This window comes from Monodelphis domestica, chromosome 3 (genome assembly GCF_027887165.1).
Source record: "Monodelphis domestica isolate mMonDom1 chromosome 3, mMonDom1.pri, whole genome shotgun sequence".
NCBI classification, from domain to species: domain Eukaryota; kingdom Metazoa; phylum Chordata; class Mammalia; order Didelphimorphia; family Didelphidae; genus Monodelphis; species Monodelphis domestica.
Window position 1 is genome coordinate 462597818 of NC_077229.1, and position 20036 is coordinate 462617853.

Here is a 20036-nt window from a genome sequence, read left to right on the forward strand (position 1 = left end):
AAAAAAGCGGAGCAAAAAATGGAAAAGCCAGAATGATCACTCTACACCTTCAAATTAGATATTTTGAAATAAAAATAAACAAATATAAAACACTGTAGCACAGCTGACCATCATAATTTAGGCAATGAGATCATGTTTGTTAGTTCAATGTTTATAATGAAACAGAGTATACCAGATGTGCTATTTATAAATATTCTTCTGTAATATTTCAAGTCTAAACTTGGATATAATCTTTTTTATGTCAATTTTTATTCTAAATTTGTTCTCCTTAGCTTATAATTTGAGTTAGAAATTATATATGTGTAACTTACATATGTATAATGAATAATTTCATTAAATATAATATTGTTATATAATGCTATCCTCAAATAGTCTTTATTTAGTTTCTCTAGTTTATAAACAATTAAATGTTATAAAAAATTGAATTATATGTATATATAATTTCTACATTCAACACACATATGTGTATATATAGGTTTGGTATATTTAGATCTAAGTACATATGCATGTGTGTATGTATATATTTCATTCAGACCTATTATTTCATCTCTGTGGAAGAATTCACAGAGTGGGACGCTCCCAGTGAGGAAACTCTTTCCATCAAGGTAAATCAATGAGTAACTCATGCATAATTTAACAATTTAGAGAGCTCTCTGGAGCCCTAAAAGGTTTGCTAATGGTTACATAGCCAGTATGTATCAAAGGCAGGACTTGATCCTAGGTTTCTTTGATTCCAAGAATACCTCTTTATCATCCACATATATTGTCTCTTGTAATCTTCAATATGCATCCTTAAATGACCTGGACCAAGCTGTACAACAAAGACTGCAAAACAATGTGACAAACACATAACCCAGTGATGGCAAACCTATGGCATTTGTGCCGAAAAGGGCACACAGAAAGCCAGAGGGACTGAGGGTAGAGCTGTTCCCCTCCCCCTCTCCATGTGCCTGAGGACATTCCTCACTTCCCCCATTTCTCTGTCCAGCAGCCAATGGGAGCACTTCCTCCCTCCCCTCTCTGGGGTAAAGGTGTGAGGGGGTGAGGGGAAAGCAAGTACTCCATCTCTAAAAGATTTGCCAACACTGACATAGCCTAAAAACAGTATATGAATTTGAGGAAAGCAATACATAGAAAAAGACCATCAAAAACATGGTATATTTATATATACTATGTGCCAGTTGTGAAGAAAAGAAAATCCATCTTCTAAATTCAAATTTGACACTCATTAGCTGTATGACCCTGGGCAAGTCATTTAAGTCATATGTAAAATGTGCTTGACAAGGAAATGGCAAACCACTTTTCTTTGCCAAGAAAACTCCAAATATGATAACAAAGAGTTACATATGACTGAACCAAATAAAAATGGATATACTCTGGTGAAAGGCTTGTTTTCATCTCTTCCCTTCTTAAATCTAATTATTTAATTATTCTTATTATTTTTATCTAAATGAGAAAGTAACTCTTTAACTACCCATTTCTAATGGGATCATTTTTATAGCAAGAAAATAAAATTTAAAAAAATAAGCATATATTGAAGACTTCCTATGTGCCAGGCAATATGCTAGATGCTAGGGAGACAAATAAACATGAGATATTACAAAAGTAGGAGAAAGTAATTGCTCACAAATTGTTTTCTACCAATTTTGTCCATCATATAAAGTGAATAAAAGCATGAAGTCTCCTTTGATGAAATTCAATAAAAGATATGAGGGAACATCCCAAAATAATACAAAATATATTTTCACAGAAATGTTAAGTAAATATTGGGTAAGTAATCTATGATTTTGTTAGCAAGAATAACCTCCTCTACCAGTGCTGGGCAAGATGAATCTTATAGTTACTTGAGACACACAAAAATTAAATGACTTGCTCAGGCTTACACTGAGTACTAAATGTCAAAGTTGGGATCCGAACCCAGATCCTATTGACTTCAAGCTCAACATTCTAGGAACTACACCAGCCTGTCTTAAAAGGTAGCTTTGGTGGTACAGTGGAAAGCCAGTCCTGCATTGAAATTTGACCTCAGAAACTAACTATAGTTGGGAAAGTCACTTAACCTCTATTTATCTCTGCAGTTTAACTATAAAATGGGAATAATAACAATATTTTCTCCAGAGGTTGCTGTGAGGGTTAAATGAGAATAAGAAGAGTTGAACATCTGGCACGTGGTAGATGCTATGTAAATGCTTATTCCCTTCTGCCTAAGTGCTGAGGGCAGAATCCAAAATCCATATTTCTGTTAAGGGTACCAACATCCAGGCATTCAGATTCATAATTTAGGGACTATCCTTGACTTGTCCTTCTTGCTCAGCTCCTTTAGTTAACCAGTTTCCCAATCTTTTCCCAACTTCTTTTTGTATCTGTCTTATCATGCTAATTCAGGCCAGCTTCCATTCTCATCTGGATGATTCTAATAGCCTTTTAACTGTGCTCTCTGCCTTCCTAGTCTCCCTTCTCTCATCCATTCTCCACACATCTGCAAAAGGGTTATTCCTAAAGCATAGGTCTGACTCTGTTATTCCCCTATTTAATAAAGAAAGTTCACTGTCTCCATATTGATTCTAGAATAAAAAATCTAAACTCCTCTATGACATTTAAAATCTTTCACAGTTCGGCTCTAACCTTTTTAAATCTCAATACAGGCTCTGACCTGTGTCTGATCTATCATTTCATTTTACATCACATACTCTTTTCCAGCCCAACTGCCTTACAATTCCCTATACATGATATAACAACTCCAGGGTTTTATACAGGCATCTCTCATACCTCTCATACCTTCCCTTCTCATTGTTGCCTTCTAGAATCCCCTAGTTTCCCCGCTCAAAGCATGGTGAAGGGCCAAATTCTAAAGAAGATCTAGACTCGCCAGTTATTAATGTTTCCCAAATTATTTTAATTTATTATGGATATATATTTTTATATATGTATCTTTATATGTGCTGCCCCTACATACCACACATACACAAACACACACACACATACACACACACACACACACACACACACACACACACACAAGTCCAGTAGAATCTAAGTTGCTTAAAGGCAGGAATTCTTTAATTTTTCATCTTTGTATTCATAAGACTTTAGAGAAGGAAATACTATTATTAGCAATGCAAAGATACAGGACAGCTCCAAGAGACTCACCATAAAAAAGGTTATCCACTATCATAGAACTGATTGAGTATAAAAGCAGATTGAAACATGCTACTCTTTACTTTATTTCCTTCATGAATTTTTTCTTGTATAAGTACTATGTCTCTTCATAGCATGATAAACATAGTTACATGTTGCAGGATAGTACATGTATAATGAATATCATGTTACCTGCTATCTGGGGAAGAGGAAGGGGTGGAGTAACGGAGGACCAAGATGACAAAATGTCAGAAAATTATTATTAAAATGTTTTTCTACATATAATCAGGAAAAAAGTATAAAAAATAAAATGTGGAAAAAATTTTAAATTAAATTAAATTAAATATTAAAAAATAAAATGGCAAACCACTTTGGTATCTTTGCTAAGAAAACCCCAAACATGGTCACAAAGAATCAAAATAGACTACAAAACAAGTTAACAACAAAATCCCTAATATCTAATTCCTTTCTACACTCTGCTCTTGACTCTTCTTCAATCTGGAAGTTCACTAGAACTCTATACTTTTTACATTGGAAGTCCCCTCCATCTTGTGGCCTCTACCTCTGATTGACTGGTTCCTCCTGGAAGCTCAATTTTAAGGATGATGACCAGGAAAACACAATGTGTGGACTTTCTCTACCAGTTCCCTATCTCCTCTTCACCTCTTCCCTTTTATTTTCTGAGTTTTCCTTTATCTGTTATCCCCTCCCTCACTGGAATGTAAGCTCAGCTCCTTGGGGACAGGGTCTCCCTTTCTGCTTGTATTTGTATTCCTAGAATTTAACTCAGCACCTAGTACATAAGGGTCATTCAATAAATGTTTCTTGAATTTAACTGAATTGAAGTTTACAGCAGCATATCCTAAGTGAGGCATAGTTAGCTAGGTTAAAAGCAAAAGCAAAAAATTAACCAATCGTTTAAAAATATAATCACATTTATTATTTTTAATATCCTATGATACCTCAGTAAAATTCACTATACCAACAAAGAGAGCTCTGGAGCTCAGAGTGGATAATTTATAGTTAAATGAAATAATTACTGATACCCCACAAGTATTCCTCAGTTGAACTCTAGGGAGTATAATGGCTGATGGGTAAAATCAATCTTGGGATGAGCTAGTAGCCAGAATAGAGATATTAAAGAATGTTAGTATTTGTTGTTTTGTCAATAAATGAGCAACTGTGTTCTAAATGGAGTGAAATTGAGCCAAAAGGATGTTAGGCAACTGGGCAAAGAAAACATTATGGAAGCCATGGTTCAAGGTGATGAAGCCATGAATCAATCCTTTGTTGCTGTTGGTATCTATTCTCTATATTGAAACATGGATATTAAAAACAAAACAAAACAAAACAAGAAAAGAAAGAAAGAAAAGGAAAATGAGAAAGAAACTAACATTTTGCATAATCTCTTTTGATTGGGAAACATGCCCAAATTACATATTCTTGCTCTACCATTAATAGTACAAAAGGATGTTATTTGACAGGATACATATTTAGGAAACTAACACCATGCAACGATATTCTAGTTTTATCAGCTTTTAACTAAAGTGTATTTGGCAGCATTCAAATGCTTTTATCCATCAGTTAGAACCCAGATCGATCAATATTAGATCTGAATGATAGAGAAGTCTGGGCACCATCCATCAAAATATCAAATTTAGTCAAATGTCTCACTCAGAGTAGTAACACACAAATTACGGTTAAGTAGATGACGAAAAAAATATATATATATATCTTCCCACTGACATGGGCAATCTGCTTGTTAGATGGGCACTGAACTGGAAGGATCTGTTGGTCAACCAGCTTGGAAATATCAGACACAATCCCCTCTAGATGTGTAGATTAATTCAAAGCAACACTTACATCCTTAGAACTGTGGGTTTTAAAATTAATATTCAATAACTATCATATTTTAAAAGTTTTATTAATAATAACTAAAGTAAAAGAACTACCTGAACCCAGACCAGTGGCAAGAGAAGAAAGGGAAGGAGGAGTTATAGCCAACTTATAACCAATCACGAGGAATCAGGGAAAGGGAAAAGGATTCTAGGTAATACAGAAAGAAATTTCAGGTAATGTAATTTTTAGGGGTTCAATAATTTCCAACTATACAGAACTCATAAGCAGAATCACCATCTCATTACTACATCCTCGTCTACTTGATTCAAGAGTCCTAGCACCTCAGAAAACACAGAGCAGGACATATCCTCTGAGCTAAACCCAGGTAAGGTATTTGGCTCTGTTTCCTATGTATTTCACTGCACATCCAATTGTTGAATACCCAATGAATCAGTATTGGGTTTTTTAGGATTATGTCAATGCATTGTTTAGCTCTATTCCCCTATTGCCTAACTATTGACTCGTCAGCAGCATTTCTTACAAAATTCTAACCAGTCTTACTGAATGCAGGTTTTCAGTGATTAGATGGTTCTCCCTCAAAATATGTATTTACCTACTTAATGACACCTATTAAGAAACTACTATGGTGTAGCTAGGTGACTCAGGGGATTGAGAGTCAGACCTTAAAACAGGAGATCCTGGTCAATTCTTCCCTCAGATACTTCCTAGCTGTGTGATGTTGGATAAGTCACTTAACCCCAATTGTCTACCCATTACTGCTCTGCCTTGGAACCCATGTTTAGTATCCATTCTAAGCCAGAAGATAAGGGTTAAAAAAATAATAGGAAAGAAAGGAAGGAAGGAAGGAAGGAAGGAAGGAAGGAAGGAAGGAAGGAAGGAAGGAAGGAAGGAAGGAAGGAAGGAAGGAAGGAAGGAAGGAAGGAAGGAAGGAAGGAAGGAAGGAAGGAAGGAAGGAAGGAACGGAGGGAAGGAACGGAGGGAGGGAGGAAGCAAAGAAAGATAGAAAGAAAGGAAGAAAGGAAGGAAGGAAGAAAGGAAGGAAAGAAGGAAGGCAGGAAAGAAGGAAGGCAGGAAAGAAGGAAGGCAGGAAAGAAGGAAGGAAGGCAGGAAGAGAGAAAGAGAGAAAGAAAGAAAATAATGTCTTTCTACACAGCTAGATGACACTGAATTTGAAGACCAGAGGACCTGAGTTCAAATCCTGCCTCCAATGTTTATTATCTGTGTGATTCTGGACAAATTATTTTCCTTCCCTCAGGCTCAGATTCCTGAAGCATAAAATATCTACCTACCTCATAGGTTTGCTGTTAGGATCAAATAAAAAAAAAAACAGATAAAGCACTTTGCAAACCCTTAAAGGGCTATATAAAAGCAATAACAATGCTTTTTGTTCTTCTTTTGCTGAATTCCAGCTGGGGTTTCAGTTCACTAAAGGACACAGCAAAGTAAATTGTACCCAAGTGTTTGCTAAGGAGTTTGAACAAAAGATGGGAAGAGGGAATCTATAACCAAGCTTCCTGGTTTTCTTCTTCTATGAACCTTGAACATAGAGACTTTCCAGACAGTGTTTTTGTTTCAATGAAGAGGACAGTCATACCACCACCACCACTACCACCACCACCACCACCACTACCACCACCACCACCACCACCACCATCACCACCACCACTACTACTACTACTACTACTACTACTACCACTACTACCACTACTACTACTACTATTGACTAATAGCAACAGCTTATACAACTTTAAGATATACAATGTGCTTTATAAGTATTATCATATTTTGGTCTCATCACAAGCCCTTGGGAGCCAGGGGCTTTCCAAAAGCAATCCAAGGTGCAAAAGGACCTCCCATATCTACAAAAATACATAAACAGAAAGAAAGAATATAAAATATGAAATAAAATGTATGTATTAAAAAGCAAAGATAAATCAAAGGTCAGAATGAAAAAAATGAAATTGAAAAAATTGTATCATTCTGGACAAAGTAGTTTCACCTTTCTCAGCCTCAGTTACCTTATTGAAGGGAGAGAGTTGGACTCCCTGTTCTGTGAGGTCTCTTCAAAGTCCAGCAATAGAATCCTATGATCAGGGGACATCAAGGAACCTCTGACTTCAAGCATCACCACCTTCTTTTCTTCTGTCAGTAATCTAAGTTTGCTTAGCTCTTCCCCTTTAAGAACTGGAGGCAACATTTTCAATCCCTGCCAGATCTGATATGATGCTGCTAGAATCTCAGGGAGAAGACTAAAGCCCAGAATAAAGGGAAGCTTGTAAAAAATGCCAAGGGTGAAAAGATGGCGTTTTTAAAAAAGCAATTAGGACGACCATAAGAAAACAAGGAATACAAGCTCATTCCTACTGTTTGGAAGGGATTATGGGTGACAGTGAAAACAGTTATTCTGCAGTTTTTATTCTAATTTAGAGGATTATTATTACACTACAAAATTAAAAACAGAATCCAGAACAACAAAGATCCATTAATAATAGCTATCATATAATGCTTTAGAGTTGGCAAATAGCTTCATAAATAACATCTCATTTGATCCTCACAAAATGCTTATAAGTAAATATTATTATAATTCCCATTTTGCAGAGGAAGGAAGGAGACAGATGTTAAGTGACTTGCCAAAGTGACATACCTAGGAGGTGTCTGAGACTAGATTTGAACTCAGATCTTTCTGACTCTGGATCCAGTTTTCTATCTATTGTGCTGCTGAGCAGCTTCTTCAAAAAACTTTCAGTTTGTTTAAAATAAATATTTTTTTTTATGTTGTGTTAACCTTGAAAAACACAGAACCACTAAAAAACTATTAAATTAGAAAGATCAAGTCTTTAATCAGGATGAGGGAGACAATGGCCTCCACACAGAGTCATGCACAAGATACTATACAGAGACAAGCTCTAGGACTCTAGGAACTCTGTCTGGAGGAAATGTACCTCCAAAGGGAATTTTTCGAAGGAATTGAAGAATTTGTGTTCTTATATGCATTTGGGGGAGTAAAGGAAAGGAAGGACAATTAATTGACTTACATAGAGAGCAGGGAAGGAAGAATTCTGCCAAGGGCTGGTCTACCTAGGAGAGACCTAGATACAATAGAGGAAACTTCTATGACAAAAGGATACTTAAGATTTGATTAATTCTATCTAGACAGAGATTATTAGGTACTGTGAGCTTTATTATTCAGTCTAAGACAAGGGTCAGTCTGGGGCAAATCTGAAGGCAAGTTCCCAAGGGACAAAGGAAAATTTGGAGATTCCATAAAACAAGGTCATCAGCTGACAGTAAGTAGGTATTAAATTTATTTCTCTTGTCTTTGTAACTTTCAACCTGAAAAAATACATAACTATCAAAATAATTATAATAAAGGTTTTTAATTAGGTGGAAAGATTAATATGGAAAGATGCACAGAACCTCAGTCCTGGGACTTCCAATGAACTACTGAATGCAGTGTGCTTATATAGATTTTGATATGAGTAAGGGAATAGGGCCCACAACTTTCTTGGAAATGATGCAGTTGACACAGTTAATTGGGCTGGGAGAGACCTAGATGCATTAGCCAAAGGCTAGGGTACATGGGAGTCACCTAATACAAAGGGATAAAATAAGTCAAAAAGAATACTTAAGATTTGATAATATCTACCAGTGCTATCTAGGGTGATCAAGAGGTGTTTGGGGGGTTATTGTTAGTTAAGACAAGGGTTAATTGGGAATTTCTTGAGAACAGGTTATCAGGGACAAGAGTCAATTTGGGGTTCATAAAATGAGGTTGTCATGACTCTTCACCATTTGTCCTCCTTGCTAATAATGTTTCCCTCCCTACCTACTCCCTCAATTAAAGTGTTAAAAAATATTTTATCTGATGAAAAACATTTTTATCTGTTAAAAATTATTTTAATTTTTAAAAACATCCTCTGGTAATAGACTAAGAGTTTAAACAAAACTCTTTTAGGGACAATAATCTTAAAAGAGGAAGGAAAAACAAAATAAAAAATACTAATAAGAATTAATACTAGATGATAAAGGAGGAGAAGCATAAATCTAACTCCCAAAATTTATATATGAATGGAGTAAAAAATACGACAAAATGAAAGAGGCAAACTGAATTAGAAAACCAACTACAACACAAAACTACTAAAGTAGTCAGCAAAACCAAATTTTCAATCAGGAAAGAGATAATGTTCAACATTCAGCCACCACACAGAGTCAAGCAACTAAAAACCATACAGATTCAAGGACTCTGGGAACAGTATCTCTGGAGAGATGATTCTCTGAAAAACAATAAAACATAGGCATCTTATGTACCTTTTGGGGATCTCAGGACATCAAACATACACTGACAGGTTGTAAGCAGGCTTGGGAAAGAAGCTGTAGCCAGAGGCTAGGGCATCAGGGAGGGTGTTGATCTTCTTGGGAACTGATCTCTGATACAATGGGGGAAACTTCCAAGACTAAAAGGATATTTAAACTAAACTGGGATCATCAAGCAGTTTAAGATCTATTGTTCAGTCTTAAACTCATCAATCTGGGACTTCCCTCTGGGTGAGGTCTCAGGAGACAGGGGCAAACTTGGAGTTCCCAAAAACCCAGTTGACACAGGACTTCTCAAAAGTAGACATATGTAAAATGAAATACACGGAATAAAAAAGGAGAGGCTAGAAAAAAATTTACCATGCATTCAGTGATTATAAAAATCAAGAGTTGCATTCATCCAAACACTAATGAAAATTCACAATATAAACACAGATAAATGAGGAAATTACACTATGCATACTCATTTAGCCAAATGTTTGTTTTTCTTTGGAACAATATGTCCAGCCAGTTAGAGTTGTACTATCTGTAGTAGAGTCAGAATGCTTAGCAGTTCATTTAGAGAAAGAACTTCAGTATCTGGTATTGTAAAGGGTGAATATTATGTTTGAATAGAATGGGCAATTTGGTGGTACAGTAGATAGAATAATGGGCATGAAGCCAGGAAGACTCATCTTCCTCAGTTCAAATCTGGTCTCAAACATTTAGTAGCTATGTGATCCTAGGAAAGTCACATAACTTAGTTTGCCTCAATTTCCTCATTATTAAAATGATCTGGAGGAAGAAATGGCAAACTACTCTAGCATCCCCCAAGAAAACTCCAAATGAGATTCACATTAAACATAACTGAAATTAATAAAAAACAAAAATGGTATGAGAAGACTTTAATATTCTTCATTCATAATTAGATAAATCCAAGAGGAAGATAAATCCAAGAAGGACAGAAAACCAAACCAACAATATAAAACACAAGCAAATTGGAATCATAATAAATCAGAAAAAAACAAAAATAATTACCTTAATTTACTAAGCTTATTTATATGCCTTCAAAATGAAGAACACACTTAAACCAGATTATCTTAAAAAATACAAAATACTCACAAACTAATAGAAAACTCAATAAAGATAAATTAAATTACCCATTCTCAGAAAAGGAACTAGAACTATCTGTAAAGGAAATACTCAACAAAATAAAACTATTAAATGAGATAGATTTATAGGAAACTATTAAGAGTTTTAAACTACTAAAGAACAATTAACTCCTATTTTATACAAATTATTCCCAAATATTAATCAAAAAGCACTCTACCAAACTCTTTTTATAAGATAAATATAGTATAGTATCCAGGAAAGAATAAAGCAAAGAAAATTATAATCCAAAATCATTGATGAATATCAGTTTAAAATTTTAAATCAAGTCATGCCATAAATCCTTTAACAATATGCTTTTGTTTTATTATTTCTGGGTTTTTTTCCAGATTTAATGTCAACATAATTTTTAATATTTATTTTTGGATATTTTTCATTCTATGTCCTTCCCCTCCCTTCTGCCTCATCTTCCTCCTCAAAAGACAAGTAATATGATATAAGTTGTATATCTATTATAAGAGAAAGTATATTTCCATGTTCATCATATTGTGAAATAAGACAAATTGCTTACACTATAGAAAAATTCATGAAGAAAATAAAATATTGAATGGTATGCTCTCATCTGTATTTGGACTCCATCTTTTTCTTCTGTGACAACAGGTATCCTTTTTTTTGGTCACAATTCCTTATGACAGTGGCACAGCCAAGATGGTGGCTTAGGAGTACCTAAAGCCCAAACCTCTCTGAAAATCCTTCCAAACAAATATTTATATCACTCTTCAAAGAAAACAGAAATCCAAACCCTACAACAAGAAGTTACAGGTCTCTCCTACTAAAAACAACTTGATAGGAAGGCATAGTGTGTTTATTTTCAAGGGATTAGGGCAAGACAGGTTGTCTGTGCACCCTCCCCTACTGAGACCTACAATAAGACCAGGCTGGCTGTGTGAGTCCTGGGTCAAAACTGCAGCTGAGAAGCTTCACCTCTGACCCACCACACAAGGTCCAAGGTTCTGACTTAATAACTGGCATTGAGGAAACTAGGCTGGACAGGCACCTGATTGGACACCCTTGGCCCCACTGGCTATGGTGAAGAATTTACCCTAGGGCAGGTCAACTCAGCAAGTTAGCTCAACCTGTTGAATCCAGTAGACCAGCAGACAATTGAGAAAAGAGGAGATTTGGCCTCAGGGCTTAATAGCTCAAACACTCTGGTTCAGTAAATCCACATGTGTCAGTCTAAAGTAATAGGGTCTCAGGTCCAATCAGCAGATCCTTCTACCTCTCTTCATTAGCCTCAACTCAAAAGCATGAAGAATTGAACTCCTTTCAGGAAGTTGTCACTCCCTTTTAAAAAAATTTTCTCTTGAGTCACTTCCTGTGCCTTTCCCTATTTCTATGTCTACCAATCACAGTTGATGCTCTGCTCTAGAACTGCCCAGAAGGCAGTCAGTCGATTCTGATTTGTCACCCACTATTGCACATGTGGGTCACAGACCTCCTCCACTCAAGTGTGAATGAAGTGTTTGCACCTTTAGTGATTAAATCTAAAAATGGACAGATCTTCATACTCAACTTTTAAGTAGGGTGTTTACACTTTGGGGGATTAAAATCTAAAAATAGTCCTGGGTTATAATTTAAATCTTCACAATCCAAGGAAAGTTAATTAATTTTATTTTCTCAATCAGGGTAGAGTTAAATTTAATCTTTACATATCCAAAAAAATTCCTATTACATTATAGTTACAATATAATTTTAAAATAATGCTTTATGGTCATGTTATATTTATACCAGTAGTGCAAGGGTACTTCAACATTCAGGAAAGCAATGAACATAATCAGATTTAAAAAACAAAAAAAATTCAAGTCACATGATTTTTTTAATATACAGAAAAAGTCTGAACAATTACAATACTCATTTATGCTGAAAACCCTAAAATATGTAGGCAGAGATGAATCATTTTTTAAATGATAGAAATAAGATTAGAACCTGAAATAGCTGAGAGAAATAAACAGTGGACAGAGAGCTGGCCTCATTACTAGGAAAAATGGCATTAAATTCCTCCTTCTTAATACATGCAGCAAAAAAAAAAAATGTTGAGAAAGTGGCCCGACATATATAAAGGCCAGTATATGGCTTGGGACTTGTCATTGTGTATAGTCCAAAAGGAGGTAGAATAGAAATCTTTAATCTTTTCTCTCTTCATTTTATCTAAGAGAAGCATTTATTATTGCCAAGAGAGGAAGCAGGTCCTTGGGGCCAGAGGACACTCTGGTCTCCTCAGAGAAAAGGGGTACTGAGCTAGAAATATATTTGTCTGCTCCACTAAATACTGTTACTTTAGAGGATATGATTGGGTTTCATCTTACTTCTGGTAACTTTGTCATTTTGGGAGAAAAAGGACCCTAAGCTCTAAAGCCAAGCTTTGGCTCTATCCATCTAATACAAGTTCAACTATAAAGATATTTTGAGAGTAGCAAAGAAACATATTTGTCCAAATCATGGCATAACAGGTATCAGATAGGAGAATCAGGCAATATAGAATCAAGAAAATTTCCTACTGGGAGCAAAGTAATTCAGCTTGAACAAGATAATGCTCCAGATGTTACCCAAGATGAAAGTTCATGAGTAGCAAGATAGAGATAAGAACATAATGGAGACTGCCAGTTTCTCGCATATCTGCCCAGATTTTTCATCAACCTTAAGGGGAGTTGATATCTTCCACCTTCTCTCTTCAAGCCAAAAGCCAACTAGATGTGATGCTCAAAGACTCACTCTTGAAAAGTCCCCAAAAGAGGACTGGTTGAAAAGTTACTTCCTTGCCTATCTCCAACTCTGCCTCTATGCAGGGAAGAGTCTTCATTTCCACTGATAAGGAAAGAGACCCATAACAATGGACTTTAGGATATGCATTGATTACACACATTAATTATATGATATTATTGCATTTAACTTTTCAGTGATGTTAGCTATATCACTTAGACTTTGATGCAAAGAGGAATTGCTATACTATTTTGATTAGTAAAGATACTTTTTTTTAAATTTTAAAAGATATTTTATTCTCCCAAATACTTGTAATAACAGTTTTTACATATATTTTCCAAAATCATTAAGACCCAAATTGTCTCCCTTCCTCCATTTTTTAACCTTTCTTGGAGTTGCTAAGCAATTTGATCTGGGTAATACATGTATTATCCTGCAAAATATACTCCATATTGGACATTTTGGAATGAGGATACTCATATAAAACAAAAAAACACAAATAAAAACACAAATAAATTAAAGTGAAAAATAATATGTTTGGATCTGAATTCCAACTCCAACAGTTCTTTCTCTGGAGGAGGATAGCTCTTTCTGATATAAGTCCTTCAGAATTGTCCTGGATCACTTTATTGCTGAGAGTCTTTCACAGTTCATCAACCCATAATATTACTATTACTATATACAGTGTTATCTTGGTTGGGTTTATTTCACTTTTTTCACTGTGCATCAGTTTCTATAGGTCTTTGATGCTTTTTCTAAAATCATCTTGCTTATCATTTCTTATAGGATAGTATTATTCCTTCACTATTATATACCACAGTTTGTTCAGACATTCCTCAGGTGATCAACAAACACCCTCTCAATTTCCACTTCTTGGCCACCTTAAAAAGGTTCTGATATATATATATATATACCACTACTAGGTCTGTATTATAAAGATATATATATATATATATATATATATATATATATATATATATATATATATATATATATAACAAGTAAGTCTTCCCACTTTTTTATCTCTTTATAATACAGACCTAGTAGTGGTATTATTGGATCAAAGGGATTACACAGTTTTTAAAGCCCTATAAGCACAGTTCCAAATTGTCCTCTAGAGTTGTTTGATCATTTCCCAAATTGACCAATAATGTATTAATGTACTAATTTCACTACATCCCCACCAATATTTATCACTTTCCTTTACTGTCTGTTAAATATTATTATGGTGGGAATCGAATATTAAAATTGGTGGTTGCCAGGGATTTAATTTCTAAATCCCAAAATGAATTACTCAAGTAAATGGAATTATAGTAGTTTATTTTTACAATTAGAGGGAAGATATTAAGGAAGAGAGAATGGGGGAGAGAAGGAGAGGGAGAGAGAACTCTGGCTTCCTTAGAGCCAGGTAGAAATTCTAAGCCCCAGCCAGGGGAAAGGAGTCTCAGAACAATGGGCCTTTCTTGGAGGTCCACACCTCCAGAAAGGCAAGGAAAACTAAGTCAGCCTTTCACTCACCATGGTGACCGTCTAAGAAGAAAGCAGTCTGAGATCTCTTCCAGGAGCTCCTCCAGGGGACCAGTTCCACAGCCAAGTGCCTTCACTCCAAATCTGAATGTCTGTCTTTCAGTATTTCCTCAAGTGTCTGTCTTCCAGTCTCTCCTCTGAGTGACTCTTCTTGACTCCAAATCCAAGTGACTGATTTTGATTCCAGTCGAACTCCAAGTGACTGAATTTTGATCGATCAACTCATCCTTGTGTGCCTCTGTTTCCTTTATTTAAAGACCTTTTTCTCTTGTGTCACCTCTCCTAAATTTTTATGTCTACCAATCATAGCAGGCACACCTCTCTAGGACTGCCCTCTCAATGTATGAAATGGGTGTCATACCTTTTGTAGTTAGTTAACATCGTTTTTGGTTAGTTAACACCTTTTTGTAGTTAAAATGGGTAGATCTACTTTAAATAATGAATTAACACTTTGGGAATTAAAATCTAGAAATAGGGGATCAAAATTTAATCTTCATAATAAAGAAAAAGGTAAGCACCTTCATTGTTATAATCAAGGGAGAGCTAAATGCAATCTTCACATGTCATACAGCCAATTTCATACATGTAGGGTGGTACCTCAGAGTTGTTTTAAGTTGCATTTCTCTAATCAAGAGTGATTTAGAACATTTTTTCTCATGATTATTGATTTGATCAATTTGTTTAGCTGAAAACTGCTTGTTCATACCCTTACAATATTTGTCAAATGAGGAATGACTTGTATTGCCTTAGTTCTCTATATATTTGAGAACCTAGGTCTTTATTAGAGAAATTTTCTGTAGTTTTTCCCTTTAGCTTGTTGTTTCCCTCCTATTCTTGGTTATGTTGACTTTGTTTGTATCAAAACTTCTTAGTTTAATGTAATTAAAATAATTCATTTTATATCTTATAATGTTCTCTTTCTTATTTGGTAATAAGTTCTTCCCTTCATATTCACAGGTACAGTATTCTATGTTCCCTTAATTTACTTATGGTATAGCATTTTATGCCTAACCATATACTCAACCTTATCTTGGTAGAGTGTGAGATATTGGTCTATACCTAATTTCTGCCATATTATTTTCCATTTTTTCCAAAAAAATTTTGTCTTATTCCAGTAGATTGCTATGGTCAATCACCCCCTGAATATTGTGTATCTAATCTATTCCATTGATCCACTATTCTATTTCTTAGCAAGTACCAGATTGTTTTGATGATAATCACTACTTTAAAATGCAATTTAAAACAATGCTGCTAGGCCATTTTTCTTTAATTTTGTTTCATTAATTCCTTTTATATTCTTGACTTTTTGTTCTTCCAGATGAATTATTTTTTTTCTAATTCTAAAAAATAATTTTTTGGTAACTTGATTGCTATGGCACTGAATAAGTAAATTAGTTTATATAGAATGTCATTTTTATTATGTTAGTTAATCCTGCTCATGATCAATTTATTTTTTTTAATTGTTTATATCTCTATTTATGGGGAAAGTGTTTGCAATTGAGTTCATATAATTCTGGGGTTTGTCTTGGCAAGTATATTCCTGTGTTTTATATTATCTAGAGTTATTTTAAATGGAATTTCTCTATCCCTTAAGAGAATCTTCTTAACTTTTCCTTATACTACTAACATCACAGACCCAATTTTTCAATAGTCCAAAACTAAAATTAAAAGTAATATTTACAACAGGAAAACACTAAACATTTCTCACTATATAAAGGAGTAAAGTAAAATAAAATTATTTTTATTTGATATAATTTTAGAAATTCTAGTAATAGCAATACAATAAAAGAAAAAGAAAAAAGAAAGAAAAGAAAGAAATTAAAGGTATAAGGATAGGTGGGGACAGAATTAGTCCTCATTTTTGATAAAAAGGAAAATGATTTAGAGATTATTAGACATTTAGTAAAGAAACTGAAACAATTAAATCTTTGGCATATTTGGCAAATTTGTAAAATTTGACATAAAACCCTACAAAATCACTAACATTTCTTTATATTAAGAAAATCAAATATTGAAAGAGAAATTTTATTCAAAATAACAGAAAAATGTAAAAACAATGGGAATCAGTTTGCTAAAACACACTAAATACTTGGATAGACTCAATAACAAAAAATTGCCTCTAAGAATTCATTTCAATACACATTTTATTAAGCACCTATCATGTGCCAGAGAATTTAAAAAAGATAATAATAATAATTTTAAGTGGTTATAGATGGGCTATGTTAATATAATAAAAGTGACAATGCAACAAAGTTAATTTACTTTAATGCTGTCACAGTGATTCCTTTAAAAATATATTATAAAGCTAGAAAAAATAATTGCAAAGTCATTTAGAGCAACAAAATATCTAAGCAATCTAGGTAAATAATGAGAGGGAAAAGGATAAGGAAAGAAGTAGGAACGCACTTCTAGATGTCAAAATATAATATTAATCAACAATTATTTAAAAAAATGATACTGGTTAAAAATTAGAAAAGTAGTTCAGTTGATTATGCTAGACAAAGAAGAATTAGAAACAAATGAATTTAGTGTTTGATAAGCCTAAAACCATAAATTATTTTATTTTATAAAAACTGATGGACAAAACTTGAAAAAATCTTGCAAAATTAGACTTTATATCAATGACATTTATTGCATCATTAATTCAAAACAGATATACGGTTTGAATATTAAATGTAATATAAAAATAGTGGATTAATTATACCTTTCATATCTCTAGCACAGAGGGTAAAATCATATACAAAAGTAAAGATGATTATAAAAGATAAAACTTAATTTTGATTACATGAAATTGAAACACTTATGCATGAACAAATGCATCAAGGAAAATGGAATGAATCAGATAACTGTGGGGAGGAGGCACTTTGTATTAATTATTTCTAATAAGGGAATAAATTCCCTGCTATAGAGAGGACTAACAGAAATAAATAAGACTAAAAGTCACTTCATAACATATATAATACAAAGATATGAATAAACAATTCTCAGAAGCAGAATTTTAAACCATTAATGATCATAATAAATGATTATTTTATAATAAGAAAAAAATGCAATTCAAAACAACCTTGAGGCTTGACCTCAACTCATACCCAGCAAAGTGGTGAAGATGACCAAAGTTGGGAATAATTCATGTTGTACGAATTCTAGAAAGAGAAATCTACTAATACATCGATAACGAAACTTTGAATTCATATAGTCATCTTGGAAAGTAATTTAGAATTACACACATAAAATGACTAAAATATCAATCCATTTTGAGCTCAATATATTTCTGGGAATATACCCCAAAAAGATCTTTGACAAAAAGAAAGGCTTTATATATGTACCAAGATATTTAAAGAAATATCTTGCATACATTTTTGTTAGCAAAGAGCTAGAAATAAAGTAAATGTTCATGGATTTAGAAGTGGCTAAAATATTTAGTATATAAATGCAATTGAATATAACTATGGTTATATTCATATGGTAACTATGGTATAAAACAGTTAGGATCATGATAAATACAGAGAATCATAGAAACATATATAAACTAAGGCAAATGAAGTAAGCAAAACTATGAAAGCAAAACTAAAATTACACTGTCTAAAAATAATATATAAAACAAAAGAGTAATATCAAAATTGAAACTGAATTTTGTGAAATTAAAATGACCACATTTAGTCCCAAGAAAAGCTATGATAATATCATTCTATTCTCCCTACCTCCCAATTATAAACACTTCTTTAAAGGTATATGGGTCCATGTAAATTATTACATATAATATAAATTTTTTTTTATTTCTGACTTTTCTTCTTTCTTTGTTCTAAGGGTTGTATTTCATGGAGGGGGAAAAGGAAAGTGATATGGGGGAAATGGTGATATAAAAACACATAATATCCATAAAAACATGTTAATAAAATTATGCCTAAAACCTTTGTTTAAGTGTATATTATCTTAAATGTGGACTATTTTAATATATCATTCATTTGAATGCCTGCTTAACTTCTTTCATTTTGTCTTTCCTAAAAAGAATATATTATTAAATTGGGAACAAGTTGTTTGAGTTGTTGCATATGAGGGCAAATTTTTCAGAATTTGGACTTTGAATATTATGCAAAAGACCCAGTTAGCCAAAGGCTTTTTCATTTGATTCTTTCTAGTAGATGAGAATTTGGCAGGTATGAGACATGATTGAGCTCTCTAATTCATAGATGAGATCTCACCAAGAGATTTTACACAGGGGGAAAAAAATCAATTTCTTCCAACTCTTTCAGGAAGGATGGTACTTGGCTCAATGCCTTCTGGTTTTTCTCACTAGTTACAGCCAAATCTTAATGGAAAACAAATTGTAAATATAAATTGCATTAATTTAGCTCTCTCTGATTATCCTTCTTTGTACTCTCCCCCACAAATCCTTAAGTGATAGGCAGATTTTTCATGTAAAACAAAATTGTTTTGAATTTAGTCATGCTATGTAAGATGAACTTACAATATGAAAGCCTAGAGTAGTTATTGCAGTATATAAAAATGATTAATAGTTTGTTCAGTGTAGGGAAACCAGATGGCATTGAGTCAAATATTGTCTGGTGATCTTAGATAAACAGAAAGGCATGAATTTTGCCAGGCTGGAAGTTAGTGGAAAGAATATAACTGTAGAATGAGAATGTACTTCTTCCATGTGCATGCGAAGATGATAATTTGATGAATTATAGACTTCTTATTTGGTGCCCAGAAGCATGTTTCCTTTTTTTGTGACCAGAGGAAACTTTCTCTCTTTCTTTCTTTCTTTCTTTCTTTCTTTCTTTCTTTCTTTCTTTCTTTCTTTCTTTCTTTCTTTCTTTCTTTCTTTCTTTCTTTCTTTCTTTCTTTCTTTCTTTCTTTCTTTCTTTCTTTCTTTCTTTCTTTCTTTCTTTCTTTCTTTCTTTCTTTCTTATTTCTTTCTTTCTTCCTTCCTTCCTTCCTTCCTCCCTCCCTCCCTCCCTCCCTCCCTCCCTCCCTCCCTCCCTCCCTCTCTCTCTCTCTCTCTCTCTCTCCCTCTCTTTCTTTCTTTCTTTTTCTTTCTTTCTTTCTTTCTTTCTTTCTTTCTTTCTTTCTTTCTTTCTTTCTTTCTTTCTTTCTTTCTTTCTTTCTTTCTTTCTTTCTTTCTTTCTTTCTTTCTTTCTTTCTTTCTTCTTCCTGTCTTGCCTTAATAATAAATATTATTTTAACTGTTGTTACTTTTAATGTGAGATTAGTCTCCTCCAAATAATTACTTGATATGCTATTAAAGGAAGAGAATCATGCCTGTGTTCTATATTGACATTCTCGTTATGAATGAAAATAGAACACAGTTACAATCAAATGAAAGGGCAGTTTACAGATTATCT